At 33.3% G+C, this 7,783-nt stretch overlaps 1 protein-coding gene across 1 annotated transcript in view; it reads right to left on the reverse strand.

Moving 5' to 3' along the window:
* The window catches only part of LOC108905918 (potassium voltage-gated channel subfamily H member 6), a 306,966-nt gene that overhangs the window by 87,632 nt on the left and 211,551 nt on the right, over positions 1-7,783 (reverse strand). The window lies entirely within an intron of this gene.

A 7,783-nucleotide genomic window follows, 5' to 3' on the forward strand; every position in this document is an offset into this window, starting at 1 on the left:
TACCATTGGCGTACTTAACTCGAATGACTGACATTTTTACCGTTACTAATTGTTTGTACATAAGTTTCAACTTTAAAATCAAAATTCTTAATAAGTATTGGGCGGAATTATAAAATTTAAAGTCTGTTGTAAAGAGAATTGTAAGAGCTTTCAAAAGAAATATTACTCAACCCCCAATGCCATTTAAATATTTTGGGGTGATGCTTACCCTTGCTTGGGGGTGAAAGTGGCGGAGTCAAAAATACGAGCAAAGAATGTCGCCCTTTAATCTAAAATCGACGGGTCTAAGCGTTTTTCTACAATCTTGACGCAGTTCCTGAAAATGGCCCTGTTTTGTATTCATTTGGCCACCCTGTATATCTTAGATTCAAGGATATATATTGGTTGCTTACTCTAGGACCTAGAGCAGGGGTCGGCAAGTAATATTAGGTGGGGTCCGGATACTTTTGAAAATTTTTAACGAGGTCCAGAAAAAAATCATATTTCTTACTAGTTTTTATTTTAATTTGCACTCCAATTTAATCTGTTTACTAACCATTAAGAATTCAAATCAGTCACACAAAATACTAGAAAAAATGATAAGGGTGGCACTCAAACGTAAAAAAATATTTTTTAAATAATTTATTTGAGTAATTTACTATATACTTTAAAAAAATTTTTGGGGGTCCAGTATTTTCGGTCCGGATCTGGTCCGCGGTCCGCCAGTTGCCGACCGCTGACCTAGAGTATAAAGTAAATGTATAAATATGGTGAACAATGCTTTAATATGAAGTATAAATTGGTTTATGTGACCAGTACATAAATAGGGAGAAATTAATTTGCAAGTTTATGCAATTATTCGCTAGCTTATACAGGATGTTAATGAACTTATGTCAAAAATTTAAAGAGGTGAAAAAGGAGCGAAAGACGAGTTATCTGATGTCGCAAACTTGTATCGGAAGTTTAAGGTCATAGAGAAAACGGCTAATTAAAAATGTGTTTAAAACTGTTTTGGAACTGCTGAAATATATACATGTATTTTATGCGAGTACTTATTAAAAATTCTGTAGGTAATACTTTTTACGAGCTTGTAGGTTTCTTATGAAGCCGGACTGTATTCAAAAGTCAGTTTGTAATACATTGTTATAGTGATTGCTGTGCTGTTTTCTTTTGAAAATGAAATTCGCTTGCCGAAGTTATTGGAAGACGTCGTTGTTGTTCTAAACACAACTTTTCCCTATAAATCCGTGTATTTACCTCATTTTGATATAACAGACGTGTCAAAAATATTTGATATGAGTTCATTAACACCCTGTATATTTAAGACATGCTTTTTACCAGTGATGTTGAATGCATCTAGATACCAAGGGAAACTGATGATACAGGTTGAATTTTCAATACATACAGGGTGTGCAACTTTTTATGGAGGTCAAATTCATACAGTGGCTTTAACTTTTACGAATATGTTTTAGGATTAGTATATAGGTGTTTTTAATAATATCACACATATATTTAAAGATGAAAACACATAAACACACAGTACCAAAGAATATATTCTTCACAGAGTCCCAAAAAGTCAAATTTAAAATAAATGTGGATGATTCTCTAATAGAAAACTTGTTGAGAACCACTGACACTACTATGCAATGCTGCTAATGTTAAACTTTAACTTTCTAAATAATCAAAAAAACGTTAATCAAAGGAACTTTGAAATATCTCCATAAAAAATGACATTCCCTTCATCTTAATAAACACCCTGTGCATTACTCCTAGCTAGGATTGGTACCTGGTCATCAAAATCACTGTTTCTTACCAATAAACAAGACAGTGAACTCGGCAGGGGCAAGCAAAATGTAGGGTGCGAAGCTAGTAAACGCACTCACCTCGATCTTCACGGGGGTGGGGATGGAGCGTGCTTCAGCGCGGCGAGCGAGGGGTGCGAGCTAGCGGGGCGCAGCCAGAAGCGGGTCACACACACAGAAAACCTTACAAAAAGCTGCTGCTGCTTCACGGAATTCGGGCACATGGAAAGCTATGTGGTGGGGAGTGCATTCTTCCCTCTCTATTCCGTGGTGCGGTCGAGAAGGCGTATTGGGGGTGTAAACGTGGGGGGTAGGTACTTAAGGTCATAGGCATACAAGAAATGTCATGTAAGGATGCGTACCAATGTGTATAATGACTTGGAATTATGTGTGGAATGTTTATTTTTGTGCAAATGTAGTTAAAAGAAGAAGAAACAAGAGGATGGACACTTATTTTTTATATGTCCTTCTAATGACACATGCGTGTCTACAAAATAAGATATATGTACTCCAAAACGTGAAGAGTATTGGTTTTGATTACTAAAATTGGTTAGATAAAAAGTAAATACTTTAAAAAGCACTTGAAATCATAAGTCATTCGCAAAAACAAGCAACAAGTCATTCGCCTTTCTGCGACAGGGAAGTAACTTGTAAAAGAGATAAATACTAACACTGCAACAAACAAAAATTCTTAAAATTATAAAATGTTTGAAATCTGAAGTATTACAAAAAAAGAGAAATACTTTAAATAAAAATGTATGTATTTGACTTGAAGTACTTTAAATCAAAAGACACAAGTTGCGTGTAAAAATGACGATGAGTGGAGTTAGAAAACTTTGTAATGTACACAAGTCATTTATACAGACAACTACAAGTCACACATACAAAATAATGTAAAAGATGGAAGTACTTGTCCCACTAGTGCAAATGTATAAATCAAAAATGACTTCAAGTCATAAAATATTTGTAAAGGTCAACTATTAGTTACAAACAATAAGTAAATGTTTGTTGTTTTGAATATTGCAAGAAATTTAAGTGCACTACGAGAGTTACACTTTTGACAATGACAACTCCATTATAGTATGAGCCTAGTCATTTTTTAAAATGACTTCAAGTCATGAATGACAAAATGTTGTGAAAATGTAAGAAATTAGATGCAAATACTACAAAAGAAAAAGGGGACTTAAACCAAAAGACATAAGTTACTTATAAAAATGTTAGTGAATTGAAGTCACAATATATAAGTCATTTAATTAGACAACTTTAAATCACACTTACAAAATATGGCAAAACCAGAAGCACTTGTTACATTCAAGTAATTGCTGTAAAAATTTACATAATTGAAGGCACTAGTAAGAAATCATTTGTAAAAATGACTTCAAGTTGCAAGTCATTTATAAAAGTATTGTTAAATATTAAATGACAAACATTATGCCAACGAAATAATCGAAGTTTTAAGTATTATCATAAACAGAAGCACTTTAAATCAAAGCTACACTTTTAATAATGACTCGAAGTTAAAATTTCGAAACTTTGTAAAATCTAAAGTACTTGAAGCTGTGACAAGTTACGGTCATATAAACAATGTAGTTAAATCGGGACCTAAATAATTTGACTATATTTTATGCATAACAGTTTTAAAAGTTAGGTAATTAAAATAATTGCTCTTAATATACAAGGTGTTAAAGTATCAAGTTGTCGATTAGAACCTGATAATAAATATTCTATTAAGGTAAATCTACTCACTTTCTAAAATGACAAAGTCAAGAGTGACAGAATATTGCGAAAATGGAAGGCATCAGATACAAATGTTAGAAAAAGATTACTTTAAATTAAAAAGATAAAAGGTACTTATGAAAACGATAGTGAGTAAAAAGTTATAAAACTTTGTAAAATAAGCAGTCGAAGTCAAAATATATGTCATTTAAATAAACAACTTCAAATCATGCTTACGATATTGCGAAAATTGAAGTACTTGAACATACAAAGTGTTACAATTGCTGTTAAAATTTATATAACTGAAGTCACTAGTAATAAATTATTTGTAAAAATGACTTCAAGTCGCAAGTCATTTATGTCATTTATAAAGGTATTGTTAAATATTAAATTATAAACATTATGCGAAGGAAATATTAGAAGTTTTAAATATTTTCATAAACAGAAATACTTTAAATCAAAGCTCACTTTTAATGAAGTTGACTTGAAGTTAAAATTTCGAAGCTTTGTAAAATCTAAAGTACTTGAACTTATGACTGATTTTATGTATGACAGTTTTCAAGGTTAATTAAAATAGTTTTTCTCTTAATATACATGGTGTTAAAGTCTCTATTAATATGAGCCTAGTAATCGTTTATAATGACTTCCAGTCACGAAGTACAAGTGCAAATGTAGCCAAAATGTACATAACTGAGGTTATTAATAAGAAATTATTTGTAAAAAGGACTTCAAGTCGCAATAAAAGTAATGTTGAATTAATATTTAAATAAACAGAAATACTTTAAATCAAAGTTACACTTTTAATAATGACTTGAAGTTAAAATTATGACTAGTCATTGTTGCATATAACGAGCGTTCAAATAAAAACGTGGTCAAGTTGGTTCTGAAAATTTGGACGTAGGGCGTAGCGTATAGCAAATGAACTTAAACGTCATCTGTCAAAGCGCTATATCGCCGCTATCAATTTGAATATTTTCGTTTTAAAAAGCGTTTAAAATGGTGTTTTCTCAAGAACAAAAAGTGTTTATCATAGAGTCCTACTTTAGAAATGGACGAAAGATTGATGGAATATGGAAGTATTCTATTGAGGAATGTTTCATAGAATTTCAAAATCAATTTCTCGGCGTTGTTGAGTACAAAATTTTTCAAAGTGCAGTTCAGCGTTGTGTTAATGTTTTTCGTGAAACGGGTAGTGTAACAAGAAAAGAAGGAAGCGGCCGACCTAAAAAGCGGACTGAAGAATTAAAAGAAAATGTCCAACAAATAATGGAAAATGCGCCAAGAACTTCTGTACTTACGTGTTTTATCACAAATGGTGGGAGTATCAGTCGGTACCTGCCACACAGTGTTAAAAAAAGATTTGCGTTTGTTCTCCTATCGTTTAACTTGTCAGCAAGAACTTCATGAAGTTGATTTTCGCGACGGGCTGTATTTTGTGAATGGTTTTTAAACAACTACGGTGAACTTCATAATATCACCTTTTTTTCTGATGAAGCCTGGTTTCATTTAAGTAGTTACGTAAACTCACAGAATATGAGAATGTGGTCTTCTGAAAAACCAGATAACTTTTTTGTCGAGGGCCCTCTACACGCTCAAAAAATTGGAGTTTGGTGTGCTCTCAATCGAAGGAGGATTTATGGACCTATTTTTTTTAATGGTACTCTTACTGCGCAAAGGTATAGAGAAGAAATTATCGCTCCTTTTGTTAACCAGCTGGAAGAAAACGAAATTACAAACTTTTACTTTCAACAAGATGGCGCAAGGGCACATACGGCAGGCGAGATGATGAATATGTTGAGGGAAGTTTTCCAAAATCGACTAATAAGTCTCAATGCTGAACATGAATTTCCACCGAAGTCATGTGATATTACGCCGTGTGATTTCTTTTTGTGGCCTTACCTTAAAAACACTATTTTTGAACTGCCTATTCCTGATTTAAACCATCTGCAGGCTCGACTTATAGACAAGATTCGTGAAATTAACAATACCCCGAGCATCTTAAAAAATGTCTTTAATTCTTTGAGGAACAGATGTGAAAAGTGCTTGGAACAAGGAGGGGGACACTTTCAGCAGCTGCTTTAATTTATTGTTATAACAAGGAGGGGGACACTTTCCGCAGCTCCTTTAATTGTTTGTTATTGTTATCACGATTATTCTTTAAAATAAAGTTATATAGTCATTAACGTTATTGAAACTGACAGCTGCTATACAGCTCGTTGAGAAATGAGGTTAAGTTGGTCGCTATAAGCTACTCCCTACGTCCAATGTGTCAGAGCCAACTTCGACCACGTTTTTATTTGAAGGTTCGTTACAATTTTCTTAAATCTGGACGGAAATAATGTGCCCCTTCCTTTACGCATGGTAGTTCTATTGGTTAATTATAATAATTGGTCTATTAATATACAGGATGTCAAAGTTTTAGCTAGCCGAATAGAATCAAACAAAAGACCATGGGAGTAATTTCAAAATACATCGACTCTCTCTTCAGTTTAGGCAGTTTCCTTTAACAAAAGAGAGTATCAAATAAAATTAAATGGGCCACAAACAAGCAAAAGCTGACAACGTAACAGGCTGGTTGAAACAGTGAATTCTACATTTGTATTTACCACAACTGCGGTGATTCCATCAGATTCCCGTTATAGCCTTGCTCGACTACTCGTCTGATTGTTTGTATTGGGAGAAAATCGAAGCCTCTATTATTTAGAGGGACAATTTCGTCGTCTGGGAAATCGATTGTTAAAACAACATCAGGACACTTAACCGGGCATACGGCTAGAGCCAATATTTGTCTGACCTGCTACCGAGCTCGGTATATATTAAAGGATTAAATATTACATAAAATCCGTAAAATGAAACAAAACTCGACGGCCTTGTACAAACGATCGTATAACGACCAATTGTGATGCAGGAGTGAACATTTTTTCCACTCACAAAGTACGCCAGTTCAATAATAACAGAAAAACCGTAGCGCGCTGTAGAAACCTATTGTGATATGCTGGAATCGTCTACCTATGAATTCTCTAAAGATTTTGATGATGTTAATGGTGTTTCTGAATGAAATATCTTCCTTCACGCAATATTCCACAAATAGAGGAAAACAAACGAGCCGATTTAGAAACGATATCACGAGAAATCGCTGGAAATAGTTTTCAAGTTCGTAGCTCGGCCGCTAGGGGGCGCAATGTACATGCCAAAATATAGAGTTGAATTTTTTTCAGAAATGTTCTATTCAGGTATATTAAATAGTACAAATATGGTTAGCCGGATTCATTGCACATAACTTTTGTTATTGACAGTTTGTTCATTTAATTTCGAGCAGGCCGAAGCGGTCGCGCTCTCTGCTTCCCCCCCCCACCACCACTCGTATGATTTTATTGAATTTTTCGCTTGCATAAATAACTTTAAACGCGTTTTAAAGTAGGTTGCCAATGAAGAAAAGTATTGCAAATGCCAAAGGTATTTTTCGAAAAATTAGCCCGGATTAGCCCAGTACATCTAGTGTAAATGACAGTTAACTTTGATCGGCTATAACTACGTAACTAATTGACCAATCGATCTGTTTTTTTTAAAGACGCGTCTTTCCAATAACTTTTAAAACCTGCTTTAAAAAATTTGATTAGGTTGAATATTCACAAAGTTATTCTAATTCTTTATAAGTACAAGAATTCGACCAATGTTTAAATAAGCGTCAGAGCTCTCCTAATTGACGGATTCGAATTTTTCAAAAAGCGTTTGAAAGCTTGAGAGCCCCTATATGTGATTAAAGTATCTAACGGTCTTGGTTTTTGCTGTGCAAAATTTTGAAAATTGAATTTTTTTTTCAAAATCTGGATTGCAAAATTATTATGCAAAATCTATAGAACCGATTTTGATGAAATTAGGTGTGATGATTCTACATAACATGAAGTTTTCTTGAGCCAAGTATGAAGGTCCTATACCCAATTTAAATACCCCAAAAAAATTCCCTAAAAAGTAATGTTTTTAACACCATTTTTGGCGATTTTTTCGATTTTTACAATATTAATCATAATTCATTCGATTTGTAACTAGTCATGTTTTGTAAAAAAATTAATTACAAACATTTTTTTCCTCTTCTATTTTCGCCTAAAATCAACTCTTGAAAAGATACATAATTAAATAGGAAGAAAAATATGACATTTTTCGAATTTTTTTAACATATTGTGCCGCCAATAGTAAGGCCCACGTTTTTTTTATGCGCATAGAAAAATTTTCATTTCTAATGATATTTGAAAGCCAAAAAGCCAAAAATCTCCGTGGATATACGA

The sequence above is a fragment of the Anoplophora glabripennis genome, unplaced genomic scaffold, assembly GCF_000390285.2.
Source record: "Anoplophora glabripennis isolate ALB-LARVAE unplaced genomic scaffold, Agla_2.0 scaffold255, whole genome shotgun sequence".
Lineage (NCBI taxonomy): Eukaryota > Metazoa > Arthropoda > Insecta > Coleoptera > Cerambycidae > Anoplophora > Anoplophora glabripennis.